Source organism: Passer montanus, unplaced genomic scaffold (genome assembly GCF_014805655.1).
Source record: "Passer montanus isolate IOZ18808 unplaced genomic scaffold, ASM1480565v1 scaffold17, whole genome shotgun sequence".
Classification (NCBI taxonomy): domain Eukaryota; kingdom Metazoa; phylum Chordata; class Aves; order Passeriformes; family Passeridae; genus Passer; species Passer montanus.
Genome location: NW_024364270.1, coordinates 8,843,288 through 8,859,628, shown reverse-complemented (window position 1 = coordinate 8,859,628; position 16,341 = coordinate 8,843,288). Strand labels below are relative to the sequence as shown.

Genomic DNA, 16,341 nt, shown 5'->3' with positions numbered 1-16,341 from the left:
TGCATCTTTCATTGCTGTGATTGTTTCTTCATGGATTATTTGGAAATAAAGATCAGAGTATCCTTCCAAATCCTTAAAATGAAAATTTAAAAAAACCCCACCAACCCAACAAACAAAGAGTAGCTAATCAGATTACACAGTAACTGTTGTTCTTAAGAAGATTATTACTCAAATTCCTGATTGAATATTCAAATAGAATATGGAATTTTGGTTCTATAACTTTATATTTTCCTGAATATGAGACCATTTCTTGACATTAAAATTGGTTGTCTTTAGAAGTTCCTTGGTATTGACCTGTGACAGGGCAAGAAAGAGCTTTAACAAATACACGTGTTTTGTAGTATGAAAATGTCAAATCTGAGTTTTGCATTACTATGACTTCTGACCTTGATTTAAAAACATATTCAAGTTGCAAAGCAGAAAGAGATTTACAGTTTTCATTTGGAAATGGGATTACAGATAATTAAAAGATGTATATAAAAAATCTATATTATTTATAATAAACAGTGTGCAACACAATTTAGAAAGTTAGAGTAGTTGATCAAGTAATGGCTGCCATAATTTTAGTAGGGAAATAAGTAATATTAACAAAATAGCACATTAATTTTGTCTTGATGTCTCTTTAATTCACAATTTTGTCAAAATTTTAGGCAATAACTGTGAATCATATCTATGATTATTGACTGCAGTACTGCTGAATGTAGTATATTCAGTGACTTGAGTAACATGTTTTATTGATAAGAATATTTAATTGTGCATACTCAGGAATATTTGTGCACATAAGAGTGATCAGAGTGTTTCCTTAGTTTTACTCCTTTGCCTCACAAAGTAATAAATGAAAACTAATTTTTTTCTGAACTCTATGTTTAATTTTTTTCTTAAGCTCCAATTTTATAGGAGCACTTCTATTCTCGACCATGTGTGACTATGACATCTGATCCAGGAGACACTGAGAGCAATACCCTTGACTGTATGTACATATCTAGCAACATTTTAAATGCCTTGCCTTGTCTGAACTCCATAGGTTATTACTGATAAAACAAAAATCTTCTCTGGCTGTCATGCATACAGATATTCATGTTGGGCTGTCATCCAGCCCAACATGAATATCTGTAATAATTTAAGGTCCTTAAAACAGGATCTAAAATATTACATTTGACTCCCTCAATTTTTTGTTAACAAAGGTTTTATAATCTTTTTGTGTTCATACAATTTTAATGTTATGGAGGAAAATATTATTCATGACATTTTTCAGCTCAGGAATTAGAGAAAAATACCCCTAAAACTACAGTAACTGCAGGACTTATGATTATTTCTGACTTTCACTTCATGTGAGCTAAGTGAATATAGGTTGGCTGCCATTCTTACCCTGCAACAAGTAAGCTGCACCCACGGTATCCTACTTCTTTATACTTGGGATACCATAGAAAGAGAATTTCAGTATGCTATCCAGATGGATGTTGCGTTTGATTAACAGAGGTCTGATGGGATGAATAAGACCAAGATTATAAGAAATAACAGAAAGGATCCAGATATATGAATATCCTTTCCTTCTCCTAGACCTGGAAATGAGTTAACATGGTGAGCTGAACTATCATTCGTATGGTAGCCGTTGATGTTAAAAAGAAGTAAACCAAAGCAAGCCCTGGAGCTCTTCCTAAGCAAAGATATGAAATTGGGGCATGTCAATAGGAGAAATCGCTGTACAGTAACTTAAGGTATGAATTTCAAAATGTCTTACTCAGGGACATTTTGCAATTCCTAATATAAAATTACTTTCATGTTAGCTATACAGTTACCTCCTAATACAAACAGTGTTTCGGTGATTTTGCTTTTTTTTTTTACTATTGTTCATTGTGTTGTTTCTACAGTGTTATAGCATAAAGACACTTTAGTTTTTTTTCTTTCCAACAGAGTAATTAGCATTGTTTCAAGACTGATTTGTCAAATTAATGAGGGAAATGGTTTTCCTGTAAAATCAGGTTGGGTATAGTTTTTACTATAGACAGCAGTAACAAAACTGATAGCAGTCTACTAAAAGACAACTAAATCAAGATATCTCTTCTGCAAAATATATTTTGTTGCTTTAATTCATGGATTATATATGGTGTTCTCTAAACTTCCTTTCTATTGGAAACAAACAAAAATGAAGGGTAAGATAATTTGAGAGAGTATTGGATAAAAATATTTTAAAGAGTGAAGGAAATTTCAAGCACAAGTCTTGGATTCAGAAAGGTGATACAAAGTCTGGGTGAGATAAGGTAAAGGAGGGGTTCATTAAGTGAGCCTATGGTTGACACATGTGAAGGTAAAAAGGCGAAAAGGAGCTGAAGGCAGAAAATTGAAATTATTAGGTCTGATCCTTAGGCATCCAGAAACAATTAGCTTGTTAATGGGATATAAGAAAACACCTATAGAAATAGAGAAAACTGGTTTTTTCTTTGTTTTTCAAGTTAGCCAATGAAAAAGATCAGTGTTTGCATAACAAATTGAAATCCTAACAGACTATATGTCTGTTTGGTATGAGTAATGAGAAAGCAATAATAAATTGCGGAGATATTGTAAAACAGGAACAATAACTGGGTAGATGCTCATGGGGTCATTAGTTCTTCATGAAGAGACAAGTGCAACTGTCTCCTCTGCTAAAAATAAATTTATTTTCCTTTTGTGGCTTTCTGTTGAGCATTACTGTAAGAGGTGGAAGTCAAAAGTGCAGATGGGTAATCTGGAATTCAGTATAAAAGGCTGTAAAATAATGTTATAGGTGAAAGCATCTGCTTCATTGAGGCTGTCTGATAATCACGGGCTTTTTCAATGCAAAAGGGAGAAATAAATAAATAGGGCAGTGTTAAATAAGAACACAGGGAGACATAAACATATTAGACAGCAGGGGATAACAGAAATAATGGCTGAATAGAGTCCAAAATTCCACAGTTAGTTATTGGTAGGCCTTTACAAAATCTCAGGCTGAGCTTTAGAGAAGGCCAAGTGGTTTTTCACCCTCACAATCCAAGCCTGTTAAAATCTGGGGGCTGCCAGCTCCGTGTCTCTGTGTCTGATCACCTAACTTTTTCTATCACTTGCCATCTTCCACCCTGAGAATTGTTTTCAATAATTGGAAAACTTTCCAAAGTTGTGGTTATACGTTATTTCTCTAAGATGTATGCAATAATTTTATGCCATATTGTAATAATGACCTACACTGAGTTTTTCAGAAGTGATTGAATAATAAATCACTCAGGAGGCTAGAAGTATGCAAACTTTAGCCTTATGCTTGACAGTACACTTGATGCAGTTGTTAATGAATCAATAAGGCACAGTCTCATGTGTCTTAATTCCAATTAAAATGTTGGAACTATGTGAGATGAAGCTGATGTCTAGATAGATAATTATATTTAATCATCTGTGTCTATGTGCATAAATAAATTCACATCATTCTAGATGGTTGTGTGAGATGTGCTATTTTCTCTTCATGTCCAGTGAGCTTTGAGATTTAAGAATTTCTTCCATTCCATCTGGGATTTGAATACAGAATACAAAAAGCTTCTTATACAGAAATAAAATTAACAAAATTATTCTGAAAGTAATTTAGAACATAAACGATTTATAAGAAAATGTGCCAGTGATATACAGCAATACAGCCATCATCTCTGAATTATCTGCACAAATTTTTTCTTAATACCTGTAATTCTTGTTTAGATGATTTTTGAGGACTTTGAAAAATTGTTTGTAATATAGACAAATCTGAATATTACATCAGCTTGGCTGAAACCCTACAAGTATGTTTGACTGGGATTGGATGTTCATAAATCCTTTCTGTATACACTAATTTTGCAGAATAAATTTAATGAGCTTGAAAATATTACTGATGTTTCTGAAAAGTACAGCAAATTCAATGTGAAAATGTTAAATTTTCTCAATTTTCAGGAGTATAAAGAAAGCTATATTCTATTTTAGGCTTCAAAAGTTGGACATTAGGGAACTGTATACTTTGTTAGAAAGCAGATGTTCTTTGTAGGCAGGCAATAATCTTGCTCTGTGAAGAGAAGTAGCCTCCTTTGCAAAACAGTTTGAAGACCAAATACTTCTACCCTCACTCTGTTGGCTAATGAGAGTCTAGGTACCTAATATTCCCACAGGGTATGCCTGGAGTTAATTAATGAGAAACATTAAGCACAAGAGCCTCTCTGAAGTGGTAGTTAACCCCAGGCTGAAAAGCAGGCATTTCCTTTCTTGGAAAGCAGAAGTCATTCTCGAAAATGTGAATATCTCATTAAATAATTTCAAAGCACCTGCTCTGTAGTTGTTTTCCTTGAATTTCTGTGGCTGGTTCTGCTTCCATCTACCAATTTGCTGGAAGTTTTGGGGAAGAACAGAAAAATATTATATTTTTGTTTATTTAATTATGATCTAAATATAACAGTGTTTTAAATATTACAATTAAATTAAAAACCGAATAAATTCCAAATATAAGGACAGGTGTCTAGTTTATTAATAGAAAAAGTAAAATACTTAGAATCAGAATGTTTGTACTGTCTCTAAATAGATATATTTAAAGTTGAACATTTTTTACTTAATTTATGTTCTTGGTATCTACACAAGTATTATTGATATTGACACTCCCCGCCTTCATGCAATTGGCTAAAATTATTTGTTCAGTAGAATTTTTTAAATTACATCCTTCTTTGGCTTTTGGAAATCTGAACAGAAAAGATAGTACTGCAAATAGACAGGTAAAATATATACCTGCATATTGTCCCTCTGTTATAAAAATTCCCTGCATTTTTCAGCTAGGCAATAAAGAAAATATTTTTTAGATTCAGAAAAATAATATTTTGGTTCAAATTTTAGCATGATATGGGAAACTCTTTTTCTAACATATAAACCATGAATTTTGTTATTACTTAATTTAAGTAATACAAAAAGAGTTTTTCAAGAAGCCATTAGCTGAAATTACGATTATAAGATTTTCTGAAGATTCTCAGAGATTCATCAGAAAGCACACCGTACTACTGTTGTTCCCTTCAGGACACCAAGATTTTGTGAAAATTGTGTTCCAAGTAAAAATAGATTTTTAGACCTATTGGTAGTGAAGTAAGACACCTGTGGATCCAGCTTTGATCAATGTTAAATTTTTAAATTACATTAAGTTTGTTAGACTTCACAACTAATAAAAGAGGGGATCATTACAAATAATAAGGGATAATGGAGACAGTGATAAAAAGCCATGTTCTGCTTTCTGTTTCCAATTAGAAACTACATAACACCATAGCTGATTCTGTTGTCTTCTAAAACTCATTTTAGACAATCACCTGTGTATTATTTCACATGTTGAAAACACTTTTCATTGCAAAATATTTTTCAAAGGTAAATAAAGTGGAATGCTGATTATTGTGTAATCCAATTCTAAAAAGCCACAATCTCTGTAACAAAATATAAAATATACTGTGTGAACCAAATGTCTGCAGGTAAGAAGGCCAAAATCCAAACCTGAAGTGTAAAAAGTAGGTTTACTTCATCACTGCACTGGCAGAATGGGGACACGTGTGCTGCTAAGTCAACCCAAACTTAGCAGGGGCCAAAAGTGCAAGAACCCTGCCCAGCCTCAGGTTAAAATAAAGGTCTGACACAAGCAGAGTCCTTCACAAAGCTGTGTTTTATAATCTCCAAATTTCTCATCTCTCTTCCTCTCTTATAAGGAGGGCCAAGCCTATGGGAAAAATACTTATAAGTCTCTAACAGCATCCTGTTATCTGATTTAAGAGACTTCCATTTATTTTCAGCAGACAGAAAACAACCCAAAGCAAACACATATACGTGAAATTTCCCACACTGAGTATTTTTAGCTTCTCCCAGGTGCAAGGTTGGTATTTCAGCACAAAAAATTCTAAAACCAGCTTAATTTTCTTTCTTCTCAACAGTTTTCCATTTTCAACCACATTCTCCCCACATATACTTAACTACTGGACAGATGAGCAGAAGAGAAAGTTTTAAGACAGAAACTGAAGCAAAGTAACCTCAAAAATCTAAATAGCCAATGTATGAATTTTGAAGATATAATTTCTCTGATGGAACGATGGGAATGACATTCAAAAAGCCACACTGTCTTTATTATTTATGAGATTTCTTCTAATTTTTAATAAGAATGTACATATCTGCTTGTTGTCCTGTTTTCTTGAGGTCAGAAAATTTGATTTACTGTCAAGGAGTGGTATGTCTCTACTTCCTTAGATAAATGCCTAATTTTTTTCAGGGAAAGGAAATCGTCTCACATTCAGCTAACTACATATTTTTCTGAAATTATATAAAGAATGCAGAAATGACCCTTTTTCATTCTGAATCACTAAAAAAAAACCCTGTCTCTAGTTCTGTAAGTGCTAGGTTTATAGATCTGTGGTTCTGGTTTTACTAACTACTATTTTTTTAAATTACTATCCTGGTAGATTACTTGCTCTGTTAACAGAAAGTGGAAAGAAAAGGTAGGGAAAGACAAACAGCAATTTTTCTTCATATGTATGCTACTCATAACACAAATTCATCAAGAATATGCTGCTGACATAAAACTGAATAGCAGCAAAAGAGTAGGAAGAGTAGGAAGTATATCTCATTATGTGGATACGATAGTTTCTTTTAAAGTTACTGGGGTTTATTTGTCTCAGTTTTGCAACTTTCTTATCTGGTTAATCACTTATTTCTTCTTTAATATATTTGAGATCATTTATGTCCCTTTGCATTCATCTCATTCTGAACTTAAATTATCTATTTCTGTGGTATCTGAAAAGACATTAAGGTCTCCTAATTTCAAATATTCTTTGTTTTTGCTCTCCAAGTTTCATGAATTTGAGCCAGTATGTGTTGCCACTATTTGAATACAGCATGGAATTTCCATGCTCTTAGAAGTTCATCAGAGTCCACAGTTTCTCTAGGGACAGAGCTACAAGAGAAATGCAGGGAAAAGTTATGTTGATGAGAATGTTTGTCCAGTACTAGTTCTAGTACACATTTATATTTGACAAAGGATCAATCTTCATTGGCATTTTAGTTTGGAGCAGTAATGCAATTCTGAAACAACCCGTCTGAACTTCCTCATTTATTGCGTTAGGTTGTGACTTCAAAACAAGATTACTCTCAGAGTAAAATTAACTGGAAAACCAACTCCAGCAGAACACTGTTTTTTCATGTAGTGCAGACAGGAGCATCCAAAATACTGGGATTGTGCAGCTTGCATCAGTGCCTACAAAGCACTCACACAAAAATAAAGTTTTCAAACCACTGAGAAACATCATCATATTTTAAATGCTCTATATGAAGCCAAAACTAATTTGTCAGTCACCAGCCTTCTGGTTTTACAGCCCATTCCTTTGCTGTCCACAGAGATTTCTTCTTGTCTTCTTGTAATTTCCTCTCCTTGCCTTTTCTTTGGCTGCTGTATCTTGTTACTGAATTCCTTTAGGGGTTTTTTTTGTATTCTTTATCCCTTGCTTCTTTCATTGCCAGCTTCTCTCTGCTGGGATTACCAAAGGTTCAAGTGTAGTTTTTCCCACAGTTGTGAGAAAGTGTTTCATATGAGTCCAGCCTGTGGGCTGATGTCCTGACCCAGCTCCAGCCTGAGTCTACCAGGGAGAATTAAGCTACTTCAGGGTTTTGTGAGACACTGGTTATCCTCACCAGGTCAGATCCTCACCCCCTCTATGGAGCTGTCCATTCCTGGGGCTGGAGCTGCCCCAGTGCCTGCCGGATTCCCCATTCCTGGCTGGGGAAGAATAGCTGGCTCTGTGTGCCAGAACCTGCCCTGTTGCCTGCCACATGTTCCCTGCTCTTCCCCCAGCCCAGAGAGAGCTGCTGGCCGTGTGGAACTTTGGCATGGATTGCACTTAGTCTAGATGGTCAAAATAATGAGAATGCCATGAAACACAATTGAGCTGTAGGGTCTTCATTGCCTTGACCTGCTAATGCACTTGTAACTTTGCCACTACTTGTGAAAATAGACACAGTACCAGAACTGTGTTTTAAACCTTTAGGGAGACCCTATCTAACCTCTATTTTGCATAATATTAAATAAGATCACTGCATAATCATGAATGCTGGAGTGAGTAAATATGAGTTACAACTTCCTGTGAGGTCACTGATATTAATGAAACACTGGGGAGTTATTGATGGTTTTAATAAATTCTTATTATTTAAAATAGTCAAGAAAAAATTTTTTTAGTCATTTGATTGTTAGAGCATTGCATCAAAGAAAAGCATGCATTCTCTTACAGATAGTTCAAGAAAGAAATGTGATAAGTATAGTTAGCCTGATCACCGGCTTTGATATCTTCAAAAGTAATTTCTCTTGTCATTTTCAGACTATCAGGTTTCTTGTAATTTGCTTAGACTGATTAGACCAATCTATCTTTGAACGATGATTTTTGTAAAAATGACAGTCCATTGTTCTGCTCTGTGTCTTTCAAATTTCAACAATGAAATCAGGGGAGGAAGGCCTATATATCTTCTACTTTCCTGTGTGAGAAAGGAAAGTCTTTAAGTCATTCTTCTCAAACTTCTATTCAGATGTGTAAGAATAAAAAAGTGATGTGACAATAAGCTGACTTTATCTGAAGACAAAATATATTTCTCACAATGTAACAAAAGAATATGGTGCCTGGGAGAGAGTAAAAGTTATGCATTTTACCTCTTTGCTGTTTTTTGTTTTGATTTATTGAAATAGTCTCATATATATTTTTGAACCTTGAAATTGAGACGTTTTAAATTCATATTAGAATTCACATAATTGAGAAATCTAGTTATGCTTCTTCATACTCTCAACAACTCTTTCTCAACTCTTTTAGCACTATCAAGAATTTACAAGATACTTACAACAGTATGAAAGATCGAGAAGAGTTATGTTTCTTATGAGCACAAATTTTTGCTATTGTTCTTGTTCCCTGAGACACATCATCGTATTTTAATTACAACGTCATAAAGCTTAAATTTCATCTGTTATCACAACCTTCTAATATGCTTTTTAATAAGATTCAGACCTTTGAAACCGAAATATGAGCAGCACTTTAGTTGATATTTAGAAAAGTTTTATGTCCTCTTGCAGACGGACAGCACATGTATCAGAACAAACATGCAGCCATGGATTATTAGTTTATGAAGTTTAATTAACATGATGTCCTTGGCATCTCCCATGTTTATCCATGAAAAATATTTAATCCAGCCCATCGACTTTTTTTTACCCAATGAAGTACTTCTTACTACTGTATTTTTCCAACAACACAGAATCTAGTTCAGTTCCTTTTAACCCTAGAATTATATTTTCAGGGATATGTTTGTTCCCATTTTAGTTTTTATCTATGTTTTTCAAATATAAAATTAGGTTTTTATTTTTGAGAAATAGATAAAATCTTATTTCTAGTTAAAGAATGAAGTCCTGTTAAGCAGAGGGTTATTCGACTTCCTGCAATACCTTAAATTCATCAAAATTAGATTTCATCTTGGTTTATATATTGTTATACATGTTTCTTACAACACTTATCCAAAGTTAATTTTTAACAGCTAGCAGAAAATGGAAAATAACTGGGATAACAGGTCCTATTCATTTGTAAAGATACCAAACTGAATTTCTACGATTGATGGTATTGCCACAACTATAAATAGATTTGACAATTATAAAAAATTGTGGTTCCTCCAACAAATTGCCAGAGCTTATGTATTTTATTACTCTGTCATCTTTAATTTTTTTCTAAAAATTGTACTAAAACATCTTCAAAGAGGGTCAAAGTTTCACTACAAATAGCAGTTGTTCAGATAATTGAGTCTTATTTTTTATTGCAGTGTATTGGACATGTTAAAATCACTGGAGAATTACCTCACTATATCTTATAATTTTTTGTCACTTTAATGATGATTTATTCTTTAAGTCTTAATTCTGATCTAAATAATATTTCCTGACTAAATTTTAAGTTTGAATTAATATTTTTTTAGAGTACATATTACAGTTAGCCATGCTTTCAGCATTAATCATGAAAGCATAATATTGTAAATACTTAGACATGCATTTTTAATTTTTTTAAATAAAATAAACATTTTCTGTCCTTGAAATGACACTGCTCTACAAACTGTAAATGCTTCTCTATGGCAAAGGACTGCTCAAATAGAAATTAAATATTACAGTCTTAATGTTAGAGGTTTAGGTATATTTTCCCTTCGCTGGGACTGATGAGGTTTACAGACATCTCTTTTGTTATATTTGTAATTTAATTTTTTCTTTTGGTGGATATGTTAGAGGGATAATTCATTGTATCACTAATATAAGATATCAGAAATTGTTATATTCGAGATGTGAAGACCAGTTTTCTTTGCATTCATGCTGGAAGTAGTCAGGGGATCAGGTTCCCTGCCAGCTCTCCCCTCTGCTGCCTTTACCCTCATGTCCTCTTTCCAAGAGAACCCTCCTTGATTCTCAGTTTTTTGCTTGGCATTGTTTCTATTTTTCTGACTACCTTTGAAAAAAAGTGTCTTGTCATTGTTTTCTTGTCTTCTGGTAACCCAGGATTTAAGGGGAATATTTAAGTTCTTGAGTCACTGATAGTGCAGACTATCTGTTCTCCATTGACCACATAAAAGAGTGATTTAGGGCATATTAGATAAATCCACAGAAGTATCTAGTAGTGTGCAAAGAAATCAGCTTCAGGCATCTCCAAAGCATGTGATAGTACCTTCAGTGAGTGGGGTAAGTGTGCATAGACTGTACATGAGGAAACTGTTTGCCATTCTGAGCCACGTTAATGACGACAGGAACAGGACAGGAATAGCACTCCCATGCTTTTTGCGCATCCTGTTGAAATTAGTTACATACATACCTATGTTTCTACATACACAAATATAAATATAGATAGAAAAACAGAGGTAGAGCTATTCACAGATGCAGAAAAGGATGTAATATAAAATATCTGCAGGAAAATATCCTGCTTTTATTAGTGTGGAATACTCCCAAAATATTTCTTGGCATAAAAATAAGGACCTTCCCTATATAATGTAAGAAGGTGTGTTATGTGGCACATATGGCAAAATAAAATATTTTAAGGGATATATAAATATCTGTGTTATATGTCCAAACCTAACCAATATAAACATTTATAATCTGTCCTTCTTTAACATATTTTAGTCTACTTAGCATAAAAGGTACACTGTGAAAATAGACTAATGAAACTCAAAGGTAAGGTGCATGATGAATTTTTAAATTTTAGAATATTGAAATACCTGAAAAACATTTCCAGGAATTTATGAACATGTATTACAATTGTATTTTACTCAAGCATTTCATAGAAAGGATTACCTCCACAAAAAGACTTAAAGAGGTGAAAAAAATATCCTAAGATAATGCAGATGAGATAAATGCTCTGAAAGCAACATGCATTTGTAAAAAGTTTTACAACTAGATAGGCCAAATCAATCTGCATAGTGCCATCAGTGATTGTAGAGTCTAAGGCACCTAAATTTTTGATAAGCATTTTTTTAGTAAATTCTAACAGTAATGGTCACCCTGGTTAAACTGTTTTTAAGTTTTCCAAAATTTCTATTTAGATTGTACAGATATTCAAGGATTACATATAAAACTAAGGAAACAAATTTGGCAGACAATGCAATAGAAATTAACTCTTGCTAATAGGCTTCAAGATAAATTAATTCAGTTTCTCTCTGCAAAATCAGCTATTTTGCCTGAAATAGTTTATGACAACATTTCAAATTTTTAAACTATTATTATTATTATTATTATTATTATTATTATTATTATTATTATTATTATTAGTGTTGTTATTGTTATTATTGTTATTGTGTTCTGAATGTAGAATAGACAAAGAATAATTGCATATATGCCTTAGGTAGTCTCCTTAATAACAGTCATAGCAATACAGAACAACACAGATGTATGCTCAAAAAAAGCATACATTATTTTTCATCCAAGCTTCCCAATTTAAACATCCCTCCCAGACTTGAATACATGTACAAAATCTAAAAATGAAAATCAGAAGAATTCCAGGTCTCTAAATGTAATGTTATTTATCTCATCCAGCAATATATTTCTTAGGTATCTTCATGGATAGGGATTAGTTGGAAAAATGAATCATATAAAACCAGTTTAAAAATAAAAACTACGTATCTCTCTGAGGTCAGTACATTCTTGCTGGAATCATATGTTTTACTATACAATCTGAAGAATGAAAGATATTGGTATAACTACATATATACCTAAAACCATTGGTGTATGAGTCTAATAATTGTTACTGGGTGAGTTGCTCTCAAGTATGTTTTTATGTGATGTGTGCATTTTAATAGGAACCAGATATTGGCAGTAGACACTTCGGTCTATTGTCAAATTCATATCTGAATGAATGTACACACAGAGACTATTTCATACTTGTTAAATTCCTTTATTCCTTGCACACACTGAATATGTGTATGTTTAAAAATTAATATTTGACAGAATAGGAAGTTAAGATTCTGTTTTGTCTTCACCAGGAATTTGTTATGTGGCTTTTTTAATCGGACAGCCAACCTGTTCCTTGACTTGATACAAGTACTACTGGACATTGTGACAGGTAATTCAGATTCACCTTATTGCTAGCACTGATGATATAGACATAGCAAACCTCTTAGCTTTAAACTCAACTACTATAACATTGCAAATTTCTTTAATAACAGAAATACACATTTTCAGGTTCTTATTTAATTAAGTATAGTGCTGAAGTAAATTAGTCTTCAGTAAAACACACATTTGTATATTAATTAAGTGATCTTGGTATAAGCAATACATTGTTTTATTAATATTTTAAATTAATAGTTTGCAACTGACATGGGTTTTTTTTTTCTAAACACAGACTACTTATTATTTATGTGTGTTTACAATTGTTCCCAACATATGAGGCTTTCCAATATTTATGTTATAATGGATAATTTCATATTTCTTACTTGTATTAGGTTTCAGAGAGTATGTAATTTTTTAAGATTCTTAATGGTTTTTCAGAAGTAAGGGTAACTAATTAGATAATTTTTTTGAGATGTGAGCTCTCATCTCATTGTCTTGTGCTCAATAAACTTGTTTGTGTATGGCAGCTTCTCCCCCTGAAGGAATCTCTTTTTACAGTCCTGCTATTATGTTCTTGACCTTTGCCATGACCACAACTCTGAGGCATTTGAGCTGTCAGATAAAAGAGTAGAAAGAGGCTGGTGAAAGTTGTAGAATGCAAAAAGCTTTGTAATGCCCTGATGAATTTCCTGCCAAAACTTCAGCTCCACTGCTGTCACATTTCCTTAAATAATAGGCGGATTTTTCCTCTAATGGACAGTGGAGGCTGTTTGCCTAATGAGAACTTGCAGAGGCAGACTGCCATGTGTCTCTAACTGAGGTGAAACAATCTTGCCTGGCTACAGACAAGTGGCTAAGAAGCAGCCATATTCAAGTGTACCTGTCAGTAATTAATCTGTTTGGGCTTTTTTTTCTTCCTCTCCCAGTATTCATATATACTGTCCTATGTGCAGTAGAGCATTAAATTGCTTGCCACTGGGAGTAGGTCGTATTCAGGGGTCATCAGAACCATGTTCCTGGGTGGAACATGCTTGATTCAGACAGGCTGTTTCCATCAAGAACTTGGTGGCTGAACTCTCCAGCTATTCAGATTTTATGCCAGATTATCTTTTCCAATATTATTCTAGAAAAGCTGATCTTTATTTAATATCATGTAGATAGATAAAAGCCATTCAATGGATAGTTTAATTCTACGTCTGATGTAGCCAGTGAATAGCCACAAATTTTTCTGTCAAGATTCCTAATGAATTTTTCAGTACCTGCTAGCAAAGCTTTTTGTAGCAATTACTATATATTAAAGATAGACTCAATTTCTTGCTTTGTAACTAGGTCCTCTTTTAGGGGTCAGGGGGATGTGCTATGGAACAACAGAGATATATCTACTCCTTTTGGTGCAGACTTATTCAAGCATAAGTCTGCTCCAAAAACTTCAAATCCTGATCCCTGAAAGGGAATAATCTTTTATTTTGAAAATAATGCATTTTTCCTAAAAGTAAATCAGCATGTTTTCAATGGATAAAAGTTACATTGACTCAAAATATATTTTTTATTGCAAATTACTTTTTTTCTCCTTCTGTGGGTATTATAAAGATGTTTATTTTACTTCCATTTCCCAACTTATGATATGAAATTAATGCCATAAAGGACAAGTAAAATATATTATAAGATTAATATTTCTGGGGCTTTGGTTGCTTTTCTGGGTGTTTTGTTTTTGTTTTGGGGTGTTTTGTTGGTTTGGTGGTTTTTTTTGGTTTGTTAGGGTTTGTTTGGTTTTTTTTGTTTTGGGGATTTTTTTTATTGTTGTTGTTGTTTTGGGGGATTTGTTTTGTTTTGTTTTGTTTCTATTGCAGTCTTTATAAGTGCAAAATATGTCCAGAAATCAATTGATTATTTTCATTTGAGAAGTGCATGTTCTATACAGGGATGAAACACAAACCAAATGGAATCAGTTTCTTTCCACTTTAAAAGAACAGTATATTGTAGATCAAATGAAAAACCTTACACTGCATGGATTAAGAATTATTCCTTCCCCATCACTTCCACTGTTAAATTTTAATTTTTTTAAAATATCAGTACTTATTAAGGCCTTATGAAAGATATATTATATCATATATTATTAAATCAATAATTTAGAATTCACAGTATTTAAATGAAAAATCTGTAAATTAAACTAGGAATTTCAATCCTGTGCTTCTATTTAATAAGTACTAGTGACAAATTAGAAGCATTTATAAAGACATAATTATTTTTAAGTTCTTAAATTCATAATTTTTTTTTCAAGAACACAAAGCTGAACCTTATGTCCAGTTAAATATTTTCAGGTCAAGCATGAACAGGAAATTGCATCACATGAAAAGTCAACATTTTTTCTCCTTTAGAGATACTATACATTCTGTCTTAGTTGACTTTTGAGCATGTATTGCTAAAGATGATAAACTTCCTGAATACTGAAAAAAATCCATACACTGTTTTTCCTTTTTAGATGAAACTACTTCTGGCTAACATTTTTACTTTGTTTTTAATCTGGGACATGTCACCTACATATCACAGATATTATTTCAATGCTTTTCTCTTTCATTGATGGTTTGGGTTTTTTTAAAATTTTCTTATCCCAGCTGTGTTCATTTCCATGTAATATGTGAAAACTAAAGGATAGTAGGCACAAGCCAAAGGGAGTTAATCTATTCTAACTGCATTGCTACTTAAGCTAAAACATGAACGTGATTTTCTGAGCACTTTAGAACATCAGCAGTAGATTTGGAAATTACAATTTCAGTCCTAGTTGTAGAAATTAATGTTTTACTGACTAATTTCAATTTTCTTCTTGTGCTCCATAAGCTATCAGAAAGATGGGCTGTCTGGTAATTTCACAGCAATATTTCCATTTTCTAATTTCTTTAAGCCTGATTTTTTTTTTAAGAAAGACATGAAGATATTAACCTCCTGCTGAATGAAGGAAATGCCTACTCCATAATTCTACAGTTAAAAACTGCTTTTTTTTCATTTTTACAACTTGTTTTGTTTGCCTCTGTTGAAAAGAAAATTTATATCCTGCTGTAAAAGTTCTTTAATATTAATTAATATACCTGGCTGTCCTTTCTGAATACATAAAAAATACAGTTTTTAAAAATGTGAAACTGAAACAGCAATCCAATTTAAAAAGTATCAAATATCTAAAAAGGGAAAAGCTGACACTTCTCTATAGTAGCAGAATATGATGAGAAATTTTCATATAAATATGTCAATATTTTGATAAAAGTCTAAAGTTCCCTGTCATGTTAAGAGAGAGACAATATGAATATCCAAATGAGGTTTATCTACACATTTGGACTGAAAATGTTCTCCACATTGACTACAAAAGAGGAGCTAGTAGTCAGGATCTGTGGTGAATTTTTTTTCCATTCATACTTACAGACACTGACATTGCTTACAGGGATGCAACATGAAGAACTTTGCAACTCCCTAGAAAAGTCCTATAGTCACAGGACAAATATTTACATGTGACAGTTTCCTACACATTTTATTTAGTTTTATTGTTTTTATTGGAAACATGTAGCAATATTATAACTTCATTTTAGTAGATCTTGCAAGAATTGGTGGCTTTCTGAGAATACAGTAGCATCTTTATTTATTGTTTTGAATAAAAGATGTGCATTACAAACATTCATCATTCATCTAAATGTTTATGCATATCTTAGCTACCGGGAAATCTACAAGAATCTGATGAAAGAAGCTTTCTGGGAGTTAGAACTTTGTGCTAAGAT

At 32.8% G+C, this 16,341-nt stretch overlaps 1 protein-coding gene across 2 annotated transcripts in view; it reads left to right on the top strand.

Annotated features, from left to right (window-relative positions):
- MGAT4C (MGAT4 family member C) overlaps positions 1-16,341 on the top strand; it is a 321,451-nt gene that overhangs the window by 139,106 nt on the left and 166,004 nt on the right. For both annotated transcript variants that reach the window (XM_039704049.1, XM_039704047.1), the window contains exon 3: positions 12,511-12,590. The gene's annotated coding sequence lies outside the window, so the exon portion shown is untranslated. The remainder of the gene's footprint in view (positions 1-12,510; positions 12,591-16,341) is intronic.